Source organism: Moschus berezovskii, chromosome 12 (genome assembly GCF_049115385.1).
Source record: "Moschus berezovskii isolate FMDL1 chromosome 12, NW_MosBer_1.0, whole genome shotgun sequence".
Lineage (NCBI taxonomy): Eukaryota > Metazoa > Chordata > Mammalia > Artiodactyla > Moschidae > Moschus > Moschus berezovskii.
The window spans coordinates 36,188,244-36,204,207 of NC_142471.1; the positions used below are offsets into that span (position 1 = coordinate 36,188,244).

Here is a 15,964-nt window from a genome sequence, read left to right on the forward strand (position 1 = left end):
TCTCTTCAGGTGTTAACTCTGCAGTGAGAAAGTTATCGGAAAAACAACTCATGTTGGAATAGATGTTATTGAAGAGGAAAAATGGCTTGGGTCAAAGGACTATTGGAAGCCAGATTTCATATCTTCCACCATTTTTCTCTGAGCCCAACAAGTTACTTAGCATTCCTGTGACTCCTCTTATTGTGGAAGGTAAGAGTAGGACAGTCAGGACCAAAGGGTCTTACCATTAACCCGTTAGGCACATATAAGGAATCCAGAGGAAACTGTCAAGGAGATCTTTACTCAGACATGAGTAGTTTATGTCAATCCATAAGAAACCAACAGTCAACTGAAGATGTCAACTGGAGATTCTCCTCTATATAACTCACCCACTCCCCATGTGATAGAAGTAGCTAATTTATCCTCCAGGTATCCTATATCATCATCCCCACTGGGTTGACAGAGAAATCTCTCAACCCTTTCCATTTTATCTTTTTCTCTCTCCTTTGGGTGGATTGATGACCTAAACCTTGAAAACAGTAGAGAAAATATGGGAGAAGAGTTTTACAATCTTAGAGAATCATAAAGGGGAAAAGGACTTCCTAGTATGACATTAAAGTTATACACAATAGAGAGAAAGATAAAAAAATTTAACTGCATCTCAATTTAAAGTTTCATTCTCAAAAAAAAAAATACAACAACAACTTCATTCTTATGAAAGGCACAATAAATAAAGTTGAAAGACCTGGAAGAAGAACTTTTTCAATATGTATAACAGACAAATGAATAAAAGATAAGAAATGGAAATTCTTCAATAGGAAACTTGAATGTCCAGGGCATATTAAAAGATTTTCAATCTTAATGACAATTTAGGAGGTGCAAAGTAAACCAAAAATAAGATACTTCCTTCCACTCCCCCATTATATTGGCCTACTACTACTGGGTGTTCAGTTCAGTTCAGTCACTCAGTCATGTCCGACTCTTTGCAACCCCGTGAATCACAGCACGCCAGGCCTCCCTGTCCATCACCAACTTCTGGAGTTCAGTCAAACTCACATCCATCATGTCCGTGATGCCATCTAGCCATCTCATTCTCTATCGTCCCCTTCTCCTCCTGCCCCCAATCCCTCCCAGCATCAGAGTCTTTTCCAGTGAGTCAACTCGTTGCGTGAGGTGGCCAAAGTATTGGAGTTTCAGCTTTAGCATCAGTCCTTCCAATGAACACCCAGGACTGATCTTTAGAATGGACTGGTTGGATCTCCTTGCAGTCCAAGGGACTCTCAAGAGTCTTCTCCAACACCACACTTCAAGAGCATCAATTCTTTGGCGATCAGCTTTCTTCACAGTCCAACTCTCACATCCATACATGACCACTGGAAAAACCATAGCCTTGACTAGACGGACCTTTGTTGGCAAAGTAATGTCTCTGCTTTTAAATATGCTGTCTAGGTTGGTCATAACTTTCCTTCCAAGGAGTAAGCATCTTTTAATTTCATGGCTGCAGTCAGCATCTGCAGTGATTTTGGAGCCCAAAAAAATAAAGTCTGACACTGTTTCCACTGTTTTCCCATCTATTTCCCATTTGACATTCAGTTCAGTTCAGTCACTCAGTCGTGTCCGACTCTTTGCAACCCCATGAATCACAGCACGCCAGGCCTCCCTGTCCATCATCAATACCCGGAGTTCACTCAAACTCATGTGCATCGAGTTGGTTACATGCTAGTAAAATAATGCTCAAAATCCTTCAAGGTAGTCTTCAGCAGCATGTGAACCAAGAACTTCCAGATGTACAAGCTGGATTTAGAAAAGGCAGAGGAACCAGAGGTCAAATTGTCAACATCCATTGGATCATAGAAAAAGCAAGGGAATTCCATAAAAACATCTGCTTCATTGACTATGCTAAAGCCTTTGACTATGTGGATTACAACAGACTGTAGAAAATTCAAGAGATGGGAATACCAGACCACCTTATCTGCCTTTTGAGACACCTGTATGCAGGTCAAGAAGCAGTAGTTAGAACTGGACATGGAACAAAGGACTGGTTCAAGACAGGGAAAGGAGTACATCAGGGCTGTGTATTGTTACCCTGCTTGTTTAACTTACATGCAGAGTGCATCATGTGAAGTGCTGGGCTGGATGAATTGCAAGCTGGAATCAAAATTACCCGGAGGGTATAAACAACCTCAGATATGCAGATGATACCACTCTAATGGCAGAAAGTGAGGAGGGACTAAAGAGCCTCTTGATGAGGGTGAAAGAGGAGAGTGAAAAAGCTGGATTAAAACTCAACATTCAAAAAACTAACATCATGGCGTCTGGTCCCATCACTTCATGGCAAATAGATGGGGGGAAAAGTGGAAACAGTGACAGATTTTATTTTCCTGGGCTCCAAAATCACTGTGGATGTTACTGAACGAGTTGTGCGGGTCCAGCTGCTTGCCGCTCAAAAGCCAATAGACAGGCCGGGTTGGTGGAAGGGAAAGTTTATTTCAGATGCTGGCAGCTAGGGTGAGGGGGGAGGTGGACATAATTTTCCCCTTTTAATTGTAACTCCTTTCATAGGAAGTATTGATAATCAATATATTTTTCAACGTTGCCAGAGTGGCTCTTTTGTCTGCCTTGAGTCCATTGATGTCTCTTGGTGCTAGGTTTCTTTTTTATTTATCAGATATCATGAACAGGCTCAGAGGTATGTTAATAGAGAAATGTTTTATAGGCCATACATTTTATCATTTATATCTAATTGTCACACAAACATTGTACATGTGGTTTCAGCAGTAAACTTAAAGCCAGTAGTGCTACACATCATGAATAGTTATACTGTTTGAGGACTTTACTGGACGGTTTCTCCATTCAGAACATTAGGGTCAAAAATATGATTAGAAACAAAGCAATTACTTTCCATTAGAAGTCTCTATTACCAAAATCACATCAATATTCCAGGAGAACGTTGTTTTCTTAACACAGGGAAAAATTTAGTCTTATATCAGTTTGTTCTTAATAACAAAATATATATATATACCTAATTAAATTTAGTCTAATTTTAATCCTGACAACATACAATGTTCTCTTCTTAAAGTTTCTTTTTTATAAACTTTTTATTATTTTTGGGATCCAAACAAATTTATCCTGTATTTCCCTATCCAGAAACAAACAACTGTAGGGCAAAATTATTATTATTTTTCTTTAACAAAATTATCTCCTTTTCTATTTTCTCTTTGTCAACAACACATATCTTACTTATTTTACACACAGAGATGTTTTCCTTATCATTTTTAAATATTACAAGTTTTAACCTTTGAAACGAAATTAAGACAAGTGATTGAAATGTTATGCCAGTATTTTGTGATTGGCAAATTAAAGAACATATTTCATAACCTATAAAAACATACATTTTTTAATAGCATCTATTTTTTAGTGGTACAACATGTATATTTAATAAACTCAGACATCTTTAGTTTCTCTCTTGGTCTTACAAGAGGACAAAAGTAGGTAAATTTAGATTTATTTGATTTGTAAGCACTCATTTTTTTTTTTTTTCTTAGCTTGAAGTTTTACAATTAACCCAAGGCTAGAGTTCCAGGCATAGTGGAATGTGTTTGTATTTCAAGTACTTAATGAGACTTAACTGTAAGTTTTTTCCTAGGGATATTTTGTTTTTTCAGGATCTGAAAAAGTGTTTCATCAAGCTAGCTTTCTCTAATTGCATATGCAAAAGGAACCATTTTTAAAAATTTCATCTTAACCAATTTTCAAACTTAATTCCAAACTTAACCAATTAAGTTTCATCTTAACCAATTTTCTCCAGAGTCTAAAGAATATTGTTGCTATACATTGTCCAAAAAAAAGTGTCTTTTTTGTTAGTCATGATTCCACAGCTAATTTTTTTTTAATGAATTGATCCTGAATTTCCCATTTTACATAGGCAACAAGAGTACCAATCATACAAATGGAATACCCATTCACACACCAAACAGATCTGTCACAAACCCTCTCCTAGGGTGACTGGTACAGAGTCCCAAACAAACACTCCCTCCCACTCAATGGTAGCCAGACATCAGAACCAATTGACAAAAATGTTCAAATGACACTCAGTTCTCACAAATGGCCCTCAAGAGTAGGCAGATGTCATAACCATTTGGCAAGAAGGCCCAAAGAGCACTTCATGCTCATAAATGGTCCTCAATGGCAGACAGACATCAGAACCAATTGGCAAAAACACCCAAATAGCAGTCAGTACTCACAAATGGGAAGGTTGCCTGTGTGGACACCATGGACTTACATGGTCTTGGAGCTCGTCAGCTTGTCCCAAATGCAAGTTTCTGTTCTACCAAGGAAAAGCATAAGTTGGCTGCCAGTGCCAAGAAGGGGAGAAACAGGTAAGATCCTCAAAACAGTTTTGGCAGCTGCTCGGAACGTCCCCCAAATCCCCTACTCAGGGCTAGCTAGCCATGAGCAGCAAGCTAATACATGTCATGGCCACACGTCTCCCCTGGAAGAGTCAGGAGAGCCAGGTGCCATTAAAGCACTGGAGCCAGCAGTGGCCAGCCCCATGCTGGGCACCAAAATCTGTTACCAAAAGGTGAATGGTGGGATCCAGCTGCTCGCTGCTCAGAAGCCAATAAACAAGCCACGTTGGTGGAAAGGAAAGTTTGCTTTACTTCAGATGGTGGCAGTGTGGTGGGGAGGGTGGTGAACATCTGTCCAAAGGCCAGACGACCCCTGCCCCCAACCCAACAAGCAGGGAGTGAGAGATTTTATGGACAGATTCGGGGAGCGGGGGGCTACAAGCAGAAACAGCGCAGTCATCTCTAACAGTCATCTTCAAATTGATCATCAGTGGTCTTAATAGCATCATCTTGGTTGTTTTAGGTACAGTTAATTTTCAGTTCTAGGGTCCATTTGTTCCCATTTCTTTGTGGTCAGTTTTCAAAATTGTGGTAGCTCATGTCCTGGGTACAGTCTGGTAATCATGTAGTTAATTTTCCCCTCTGGGGTTCAGTATCTGTAAGACAGCTCACAGGATATGACTCAGAATTATCTATAGTCCTTGAGAAGGAGCTAAAGGTCCTTGACTATGCATAATGACTACATTATTATTGTTTGTTCTCCTTTGACTGTTTTCCTTTGTTTTTACATATTCTCATTTCTCTGATTAAACTTATTCTTTGATTAAAGTTTTCCACAGACAAAAGGCAGGTAGAAGACATGGTGGGGGCAGGGGGAAAGATCATAGGGTCCTGCTCCATTTCACGGACAGTGACTGCAGCCATGAAATAAAAACACATTTGCTCCTTGGAAGAAAAGCTATGACAAACCTAGACAGCATATTAAAAAGCAGAGATGTCACTCTGCCAACAAATAGTCAAAGTTATGACTTTTCTAGTAGCCATGTATGGATGTGAGAGTTGGATCGTAAAGAAGGTTGAGTGTTGAAGAACTGATGATTTCTAATTGTGCTGAAGAAGACTCTTGTCCAGGAGTCCCTTGGACAGCAAGGAGATCAAACCAGTCAGTCCTAAAGGAAATCAGTCAGTCAATATTCATTGAAAGGACTGATGCTGAAGCTGAAGTTTGAATACTTTGGTCACCTGATTTGAAGAGCCAACTCATTGGAAAAGACTCTGGTGCTGGGAAAGATTGAGAGCAGGAGGAGAAGGGGACAACAGAGAATGAGATGGTTGGATGGCATCAATGACTTGATGGACATGAGTTTGAGCAAACTGAGAGATAGTAAAGGACAGGGAAGCCTGGCATGCTGCAGTCCGTGGGGTTGCAAAGAGTTGAAAATGACTTAGTGAGTAAATAAAATGTCAACAATAATTAAAAACAATTGGGAACTTCCCTGGTGGTACAGTGGATAAGAATCTGCCTGCCAATGCAGGGGACTCTGGTTTGACCCCTGGTCTGGGAAGATTCCACGTGCCTCAGGGCAACTAGAAGATAACATCCAGGGTAACCATGGAAGCGATGCAAGCCTTGTGTAAAAGATGCTGAAACCTTTGTCCCTCGGGGTCTCTACCTGACTACATGGATTGGAATTCTCTCTTGGCAGCAACTGGATTTCATGAGAAAATTGCTGTGTGCAAACCAGGAAGAGGGCTTTCCCAGAACCCAGCAATTTTTGCATCTCGATCTTTGATTTCCAGCCTCCAAAACTCAACCCTAGAAAACCACTACAGGAGGTATGGGGAGGAACACACAGGAGGATGGACACACTGATTCATTCAACATCAAAGAGGAGAGGCTTCTCACTTTGCAGACAGATCTTAGGATAGCTTCAAGCTTGGCTTCCATCTGACAGAGCCAACTGCTGGTGAGTGGTAGAAAAGTAACACTATCCAGGTAACTTTCAAACTGTGGTCCTGGAGAAGACTTTTGAGAGTCCCTTGGACCGCAAGGAAATCAAACCAGTCCATCCTAATGGAAATCAGTCCTGAATATTCATTGGAAGGACTGATGTTGAAGCTGAAGCGCCAATACTTTGGCCACCTGATGTGAAGAACCGACTCATTGGAAAAAACCCTGATGCTGGGAAAGATTGAAGGCAGGAGGAGAAGGGGACAACAGAGAATGAGATGGTTGGATGGCATCACTAACTCAATGGACATGAGTTTGTGCAAACTCTGGGAGACACTGAAGGACAGGAAAACCTGGTGTGCTGCAGTCCATGGGGTTGCAAACAGTGGGACACAATTTACAGTTGAACAACAACAGAGCAATTAAGCCCATGCACCACATCAGGCCCTGAAACCTAAAAGATCCTTGCCTTAATTTATCTGTGTGTTTTAAAAGCATCTGGTATTTGACAGAGATATTTTGCAGCTGTGCTTTAAGAGATAGGTAGTGGTCAGGCACCCCAAACCGGCTCTGATTGACCACAGGAATACACCTGCACAGACAAGACCTGGAGGTGTCCAGAAAATTACCTTTGGTTCATTACCATGCTAAGACTCTGCCCCAAGGGGGAGATTTGTACTCTGCTAGGCACAAGTCATGCAGTGTGCAGAGAAGCATGGAAGACTGCATACTCCAGCTGCCCCTCAGCTGCCCCTGGAAATCCATCCCTCTTCTGCAGCCCTGATGACATGCCTACCTCCTACCCCTTCGAATTTCCTCACTGCCCTCCTTTAAGAGAGAGGTATTTTCAGAGCCTGAGTGCTCCCTTCTCCATTCCTTGATTAACAGTTTCTCCTCTGCTATGTAGAAACTGGTTTTGTTTGATAGGCATTTGTGACTGGCAAAGAAAGAGGGGTCACTGACCTGTTGGGGATTGGTAACAAGATCAACAGGATAAACAAAATTACACAAATTCCCATAAAGAAATAAAAAAACTGAAAGGGCAGTCATGTAATTGAAGCTCACGGAATATCTTGAGCAGAGCAAAGGAGCAGGGGTTTGGGGATACAAAGGTGAGGAAGGCCATTCACGGAAAACCAAGGTTGCCCTGTTATACAAGTAAGTCTCTTGGTGAAAAGGCACTTGTGGTAATAGCTCTTTCTGCTACAGATAGCCCTGCCAATGTAAATTTAGGCATTTGAGGGAGAGGAAAAGAACTCTTCTTAAAGCTTCAAGGATCTGATTGCCTTTAGCAGAAAATAATCCTCATGTCAAGGTGGGGTATTTTTGAGGTGAGAAATTCTGCTCCCCTTCAGCACCATTTCAGATTAAAGAGGTGTAAGGTCGGCCAGAGTGGCCATTGTTGGACTTCTCCCCCTCTTCCCTTTCCCGCTGGCGGGAAAAAGCCCCACCAGTCTCTGACTATTGTGGTCTATTCTATCATTCCCTCCCCCACTGCTGGAGTGTCCTTGAGGTATCAGTTCCTGGTAGAGATCAACTCTCTCCTAACCTCCCCCTCCTAACCTCCTGTCCAGAAACAGCATTCTGCCCAGAAACAGCAAGAACTATTCCGCTGCGTCAGCACAACCTTGAGCAGACCGGGCAACCAACCCAGTCTTGCCCCCGGCTAACTGACCTATGAGAGACCACCACTCCAAATCTTGCCTAAAGTTATATAAGTTGCCTCTTGCCTTTGTTCCTGACCTCGCTCTGTTAGGTCTTGGGGTTCCGCCCTGCGGTGCGCAGCCAGTAAAGCGTGTTCCATTATCTATTTGGTGTCTGGGTTCTCTTATTCAACACCATTGGGCCGTCTCTACCTTACAAGAGGAACAAGTGGACTATTGATTGGCTATTGGAAAAACTATTTTAAACTCTCTCCCCGCCCCCAATACAAATTTACAAATAATGCAGTATCACACGAGCCCTTAGGCAAGTTCTGATGACACGGTAGGATAGAATGAGCATATGCTGACATGGCAAACCCCTCACACTTTCCAGGGTTGTGCGGAACAGAGAAGAGCAATATAAGCAAATGTATGGAAATATGAATAGAGCAGTGTGTCCAGAGAATTAGGAGCAATTTATTGTTGCAAGAAGGAACAGTGTGAAACTGAATGAAGGAAGTGAGGCTGGAAGGGCAGGTAGGGTCTGATCATGAATGGCATCAAGTGTCAGACTGAGGAGTTTTTACTTGATCCCTTAGCCATAGTGAGTCAGAGGTGGACTTTTTTTTTAATTACTGGGGTGAAAATGTCTGGTGTGCATTGGAGGTAAAGTTGGAAGCAGGGAAAGCAGGGACAATGACAGATTGATGGAGCAATATAAAGTAAATGGAGAAAAGGTTGCATCACTCAAATATTCAATAGATATTTGCTAGGCTCCGGATATACACGTGTGAATAAGACAAATGCAGTCCAGGCTTCAGGCTGGGCACATGGAGTTCTTCTGTTTTTATTTTTTTTTAATAATTCTAAATACATTTCTTATTTATTTTTGAAGTCTTTATTGAATTTACTACAATATTGCTTCTGTTTTATGTTTTGGTTTTTTTGGCCTTGGAGCATGTGGGATCTTAGCTCCCCCACCAGGGATCAAACCTGCATGCCCTTGTTTGGAAAGTGAAGGCTTAATCACTGGATTGCCAGGGAAGTCCCCACAGTGTAGTTCTCAATTCAATTCAGTCGCTTAGTCATGTCTGACTCTTTGCGACCCCATGGATTGCAGCACGCCAGGCTTCCCTGTCCATCACCAACTCCCGGAGTTCATTCAAATTCATGTCCATCGAGTCGGTGATGCCATCCAGCCATCTCTTTCTCTGTCATCCCCTTCTCCTCCCTCTCCCAATCCCTCCCAGCATCAGTCTTTTCCAGTGAGTCAACTCGTCACATTAGGTGGCCAAAGTATTGGAGTTTCAGCTTTAGCATCAGTCCTTCCAATGAACACCCAGGACTGATCTCCTTTAGAATGGACTGTTTGGATCTCCTTGCAGTCCAAGGGACTCTCAAGAGTCTTCTCGAGCACCACAGTTCAAAAGCATCCATTCTTCAGTGATCAGCTTTCTTCACAGTCCAACTCTCACATCCATGCATGACCACTGGAAAAACCATAGCCTTGACTAGACGGACCTTGGTTGGCAAAGTAATGTCTCTGCTTTTTAATATGCTATCTAGGTTGGTCATAACTTTCCTTCCAAGGAGTAAGCGTCTTTTAATTTCATGGCTGCAATCAGCATCCACAGTGATTTTGGAGCCCCAAAAATAGAGTCTGACACGGTTTCCACTGTTTCCCCATCTATTTCCCATGAAGTGATGGGACCAGATGCCATGATCTTTGTTTTCTGAATGTTGAGTAAGTTCAGTTCAGTTCAATTTCTCAGTCGTGTCTGACTCTTTGTGACCCCATGGACTGGAGCATGTCAGGCCTCCCTGTCCATCACCAACTCCCGGAGTTTCCCTAAACTAATATCTATTGAGTCGGTGATGTCATCCAACCATCTCATCGTTTGTTGTCCCCTTCTCCTCCTTCCATCTTCCTGCCTTCTATCTTTTCAGCATCAGAGTCTTTTCAAACAAGTCAGCTCTTTGAATCTGGTGGCCAAAGTATTGGAGTTTCAGCTTCAGCATCAGTCCTTCCAATGAATATTCAGGACTGATCTCCTTTAGGATAGACTGGTTGGATCTCTTTGCTGTCCAAGGGACTCTCAAGAGTCTTCTCCAACACCACAGTTCAAAAGCATCAATTCTTTGGTGCTCAGCTTTCTTTATAGTCCAACTCTCACATCCATACAGGACTACTAGAAAAACCATAGCTTTGACTAGAGCACCTTTGTTAGCAAAATAATGTCTCTACTTTTTAATATGCTGTCTAGGTTGGTCATAGCTTTTCTTCCAAGGAGCAAGCATCTTTTAATTTCATGGATGCGGTCACCATCTGCAGTGATATCGGAGCCCAAGAAAATAAAGTCTGTCACTGTTTCCTTTGTTTCTTCATGTATTTGCCATGGAGTGATGGGACCAGATACCATGATCTTAGTTTTTTTTTTTTTTTAACCACTCAATATCAAAATGTACTATAAAGTCACAGTAGTTAAGACAGTGTAGTATTGGTGCAAGAATTTCCATGCAAATCAATAGAATGGGATCGAGAGTCCAGAAATAGACCTCACATTTAAAGTGATCCGTTTTTTAACAAAGGTGCAAACACAATTCAATAGGCAAACGTAGCCTTTCCAACAAATAAGCACTGGAATCGGATATCTACATACAGAAAAGTGAACTCACTTCACAAAATACAAAAAAGAAAAGTATCTGAAAGACCTCAATATAGGATCACAGACCATATAACAGCTAAAATTATAAAAGTTTCAGAAGAAAATATAACATAAAATCTTTGTGTTTTTTTTTGATAGAAAATATAGGTTTATTTGCCTGTGTTTTTATTTTTCCCTGTCTGATTTATTTATTTATTTTTTTAATTTTTTTCAAAAACAAGTTTAGGAATCTTTACTTAAAAACAACCTTATCTTAAAATGGAGTAACTTTGGTTTTACGAGCAGCAAGCAAAGTACAGAAGCAAAAATGCATTACAGGAGCATTAAGTTCTACATTAGGTCACAGCATCTAATCTGAAATCACACCCATAATATCATTTTTCAGGATATCTGGGAAATAGTTATTTCCCAGGATGTCTGAACCATAGCTACTCTATTTTGACTTTTAATTATTAAAAAAAAAAATTTTTTTTTTAATAGCCAAAGCAGATTTCACCATTAATGACGTCAGTGTTTTTCTAGGTATGAGAAGATGCAAGAATTGGAACTCATAAAACCTTTTTCTGAAAAGATTTAACTATCTGAAGGCCTGTTCTGCCAGTTTTTTTTTTTTCAGAGCACAGAGTGCCTCATTCCTAATTTTCACCCTGAACTTCTTTCAGGGAGTGTTGAAGGTCAGCAGCTTGCAATGGTCATGATGTAATCTTTGTAGAGGCAGCTGGCAAATACCAACTTCCAGTCAGCAGGGTCCCTTCATAGCCACATATCTGACCATGTGACACCATTTCATGGCCATTGTGTCCCGCGGTGCTGGGAAGGCTCATTCCCAGGTCTAGGGAAGCGATGGGCCACTCAGTGTGCTAAAATTGGACCAGGCCTTGCAAGTAGCAAAAGTCTCTGGACCACTGTCTTACTAGCCTCCTGGTCCAGGAAAATATTTCCTCTTGTTGCTTTTTCCCATACCCAGAGTCACATTATTACAATTATTGATCTCATATGGAACTGTCAGTTCAGCATTATATCACAGGCTCAGTGAAACAAGTGACATAGAAAATCATATAGCCATAGCTAGCAGTTATTAGTAAAATAAGAATTATAAATCAAGAACTTTCATTAGATAAAGCCTGGTATACCCCAAGTCACCTGACTTCATTCATTAAATGATTATAGTCTGGTGTTAATCTCCTGGTTGTACATTATGGAGCATCCGACCTTTATCTGAAGATTGGTTACTGAGATAAGCCTTAGAAACTAACCTAGAGTGTCCTTTTTAATAACTTAATTAAATCTTTTAGCAGTATCACGTAACAAGGAACTGTCTCAGCAGTGAGTCTTAGTAAACACTAGACATTAACAAAACTAGAAACTTAATTTAACAATTTACAAAACTTAATATTCCGTGATTTTTCATTATGGAGGCCCTGTAGCCAGGGAGGCTTTAACCCATCAAATAAAAAATGAGGTTTGTCAGGGAGCTGGGAAAAGCCAAGCAGCCATCTTGGATTTCCCATAGCCCTGACTCTGATTTCCAGCTATTGTTTTTAATTTTCCAATTTAGAAGCAGACTGTTGCCATGGTTTAAGGACATTAGGATGGAACAAGTCTAACAGAGTTTTTTTAGTTTTTGGAATGTTGAGTTTTAAGCCAATTTTTTCACTCTCCTCTTTCACTTTCATCAAGAGGCTCTTCTGATGACAGGGCAAATCAATAGGGATGTACCGTAAGCAGTATACTTTGATGTTCTAATACAACCATTTTGACCTTAAAGTTGAGATCCTGCATTCAAGGATTGCAAACAGAAATGTCCTCATGGCATCAAATTATATGGATGAAGGAGGCAGAAGTATCTAGTAGGGCATGCTGAAACTCTGGGGGAACCAGGATGTGTTTGTCCTCCCCTAAAAAAGTCTTCAAATTCAAATAATGGTGAAGATTGATGATGGTGAGGATTATGATGATTAGATTTTTGTGAGATTTTGGGCCTATAGGACACTGATTTTTTTAAATGCTTGGAAAGTGGTTAATTTAGAGTTGCATACATGTTAAGTTGCTTTAGGTGTGTTCAACGCCTTGCCCCTGTGGACTGTAGCCTGCCAGGCTCCTCTGTCCATGGGATTCTCCATGCAAGAGTACTGGAGTGGGTTGCCATGCCCTCCTCCAGGGGATCTTCCTGACCCACGGATCGAACACAAGTCTCTTACACATGCCTGCATTGGCCTGCAGGTTTTTTTACCACTAGTGCCACCTGGGAAGCCCAGTTTAGAGGTAGCATAAGGCAAAAATTCAATAAATGTTAGCTATTGTTTTTATTTTGTTCAGTGAACCAAGTGCTCCTATATGAGAGGAAGAAGCAAGAAAATGGATAGAATTCAGTTTGAGAAAATACAGTTCATTCAATGGGTAGTTTACTTGAAATCATCTCAACAAAACCCAGTGTGCTCAAAGCCAATCTGCTGAATCATCAGCTTGCCAAATTCACCAAATATATGATGCTTTAATGCTTCAATAGGGATATTAAATAGCTTAGAGTTTATTTACTTTTGGTCAAAGAATAACTTTTCTGTTTATACTACTTTGTGATTCTTTTAATATGGCATTTCCTGTTTGTTGACTTTTAGAATTTTTAAGGATTTTAAAGCCAGTTTCTCAGATAGTACATTGTATCTGTTAGGATTAGATATGGCCCTCACAAATTCAGATGTAGAATTCCAGGGCTGGTTTGGGGGCTCCCTTGGGGCCTGTAGCCTGTTCTCAGTTGACTCCAATAGGCTTGTGACCTTGTGGTTAACCCTCCCAGGCAGCCTCATGTCTGTGTGGAAAATTTTACTCCTTTTAGTGGAATATTGCTGCACATGGTATACAGTTTGATAGAGGTCACCTTTCACCATGAATAACCAATATTTCAAATAGGATAAAGGATGAGAGAAATTGAAATTGCCTGAAAATCTCCCTTTGAATACATATACTGAGAGAAAAAAAGGTATCATCAATTTTTTACAGAGATGCAACATCTCTGTAAAAATAAAAACAAGGAAAAAAGGGACCCAAATTTGGATATAACAAACACAATAGTAGGATCTTAGTAGTATTTATTGAATAAATTAATGAATGCAGTGTTCTTTTTCAAAACTCCATGTAGAAGGAAAAATGTTAAGTTTTTGAAGTAGGCAAACCTGGGACTAACCATATTTTGGGCATTTAATTTTAACCTTTCACATCTTGAAAACAATGGAGAAAATGAGTAAAACAATTCTTTAGCTCCCCAAAGTAGAGGAAATCCCCAAATTTGGAGTGTGGTGGGGGGTGAGGCGTGCACCCCGGAGAAGAACACTTGAGGGAAACAAAACTACAGAGCACCACATTCTTAAACTCATCCGTTGTTAATGCTGCCTTTCTCCTTTTCTTCTTCACCAGGTGATCATTTTAGTCAAATTGGCATGTTGATCAATTTGCCTTTGGTGATTTTCTTCTGAAGTCACCTGGAATTCTTCTTCATGGCACCTGAGGCACATGTATAGGCAATGAGGGCAGTGGGTATCTCAGTAACTGGAAATGGCTCAGCCTAGTTGGAGCTGAGAGTTTGCAGGACGCCACGGAGTCATGGCCAGGTCATGAAACCTCCTGTTAGACATTTAGGAAGTTCTGACTTTTCCTTGAACGTGATCATTGGGAGGTAAGCACTCTTAAAAATTCAACCGAAATGTTGGTTTTCTGAGAGCAGAGACTGTATTCGTGCTGGGCACAGCTTTTACACACAGCCTGCTATATGTTGACCTCTTACCGTTATGAGGCGTTTTTTTTAGAAATATAAAAGTCTCAGTAGGTATCCCTTGAAGCCAAAGTTAAATTAGAGAATTTGAAGTAAGAGAGTTTAAGAATAATGAAAAAAATTGGCCAACAGTGTTTGATGACTTAGATGGTGGTGGTGGTTCAGTCTCTGCGTCGTGAACAACTCTTGGGACCCCATGGACTGCAGCCTGCCGGGATCCTGTCTCCACTTGGGCGGGGAGATTAACCATCAGTTTTGGTGTTCGAGGGGCTAATGTGTTGGTTTTTGCCGGCAACTTCTGAAAAATGCAGTGAGAAGAGAGGCAGGACTGACTGGAGTTGAGGGGGAAAAAAATGTAAAGCAAGGAAGTGAAGGCGTCTGGTAAAACTGGTTTTTGGGAGCAGGTTTATGGAGGAGGCACGGGAAATGTTGCCACTGAGTGTGAATTCGAGGTATAGAGAGAAAAATAAAACCAAAAAAACACATTTTGATCTGAGCTTTAAATTATTGGGGGGGAAAGCCAGAGAAATCAGGTTAGGTCCAACCTTATTTTGGTTTGCTCTGCTTTTTGGGTCTCCAAATTTCTCCAATATTTTCAGTTCCCCAAATCTTCCCGTCAGCTACCTCAAAGCCGCTGGTACCACCCAAACGGACTGGTTAGGGTGGGCTATCAATGCCTCGGAACCCAAGCAAACAGCATAGGACCCCACTATAGTCATAACTCACTAATCTGACCTCCCAGGATTTCATCTGCCCATCAAGTCTGTTCCTTGTGTTTCTTTTTCATTTTGGTTGGTGAGACACGAATTAAATCAGAAACATAGGCTCTCCCTCCTCCTGCATCGTAGGTATTAACTTGCTTAATTAAAAACAAACAAAACCTTCCTTTTATCGGCCTTGCATTCCTCTAGGAATTTTCCTCTTCTCAGAGTTGATGGGTAGAAATGCTATATATCTGCATAGGACCACTACAAGATTTAAGTAAGGTAATGTGTGAAAGATCTATTCTTTGGGTTTGCCACATAAATTTGTAGCCATTTATTTAAATAGAAAAGGGTACATATGAATCCTTCTGAATTCAGATGAATTAATCTGAAATAGCTATGAGCATGTTTGTTTTACATGCCTAGGGTATAAAGTAACCTTCTCCCACACATTTGGAAAGAAAACCCCAAAAATCTGCAGTTTCCTCATCTTGTAAAATGAAGGGTTTGGTTATCTCAAAGCATTGTTTTAAGAATAAGATGAATTAGTAAATAACGTAGTGTCTATAGTGAAATGAAAGTTAAGGTCACTCAGTGGTGTCTGACTCTTTGTGACCCCATGGACTATATGGAATTCTCCAGGCCAGAATACTGGAGTGGGTAGACTTTTCCTTCTGCAGGGGAAGTGTCTATAAACCTTATTCAATATTGGTTTCTGGCCTCTTGGGCTTCCAGTCTGAGTGTTGCTTAGTCAATGATATATTAAGAATATGGATCATCTGTGAGTCTGACAAAACTTCTGTTCTCACCTGGCCTGTAGTCTATAACATAATAGGGTGCTAGACACAAGTGTGAGGTCAGAGGTCACACTGACTTGGTCAGAGGCTCACTTTGGGTTAAATG

General features: G+C 40.8%; 1 pseudogene; it reads left to right on the plus strand.

The window, feature by feature from the left end:
- The first annotated feature begins 4,261 nt into the window (after nucleotides 1-4,261).
- Nucleotides 4,262-15,964, plus strand: part of LOC148775972 (cytoplasmic polyadenylated homeobox-like protein 2) — a 49,926-nt pseudogene continuing 38,223 nt past the window's right edge.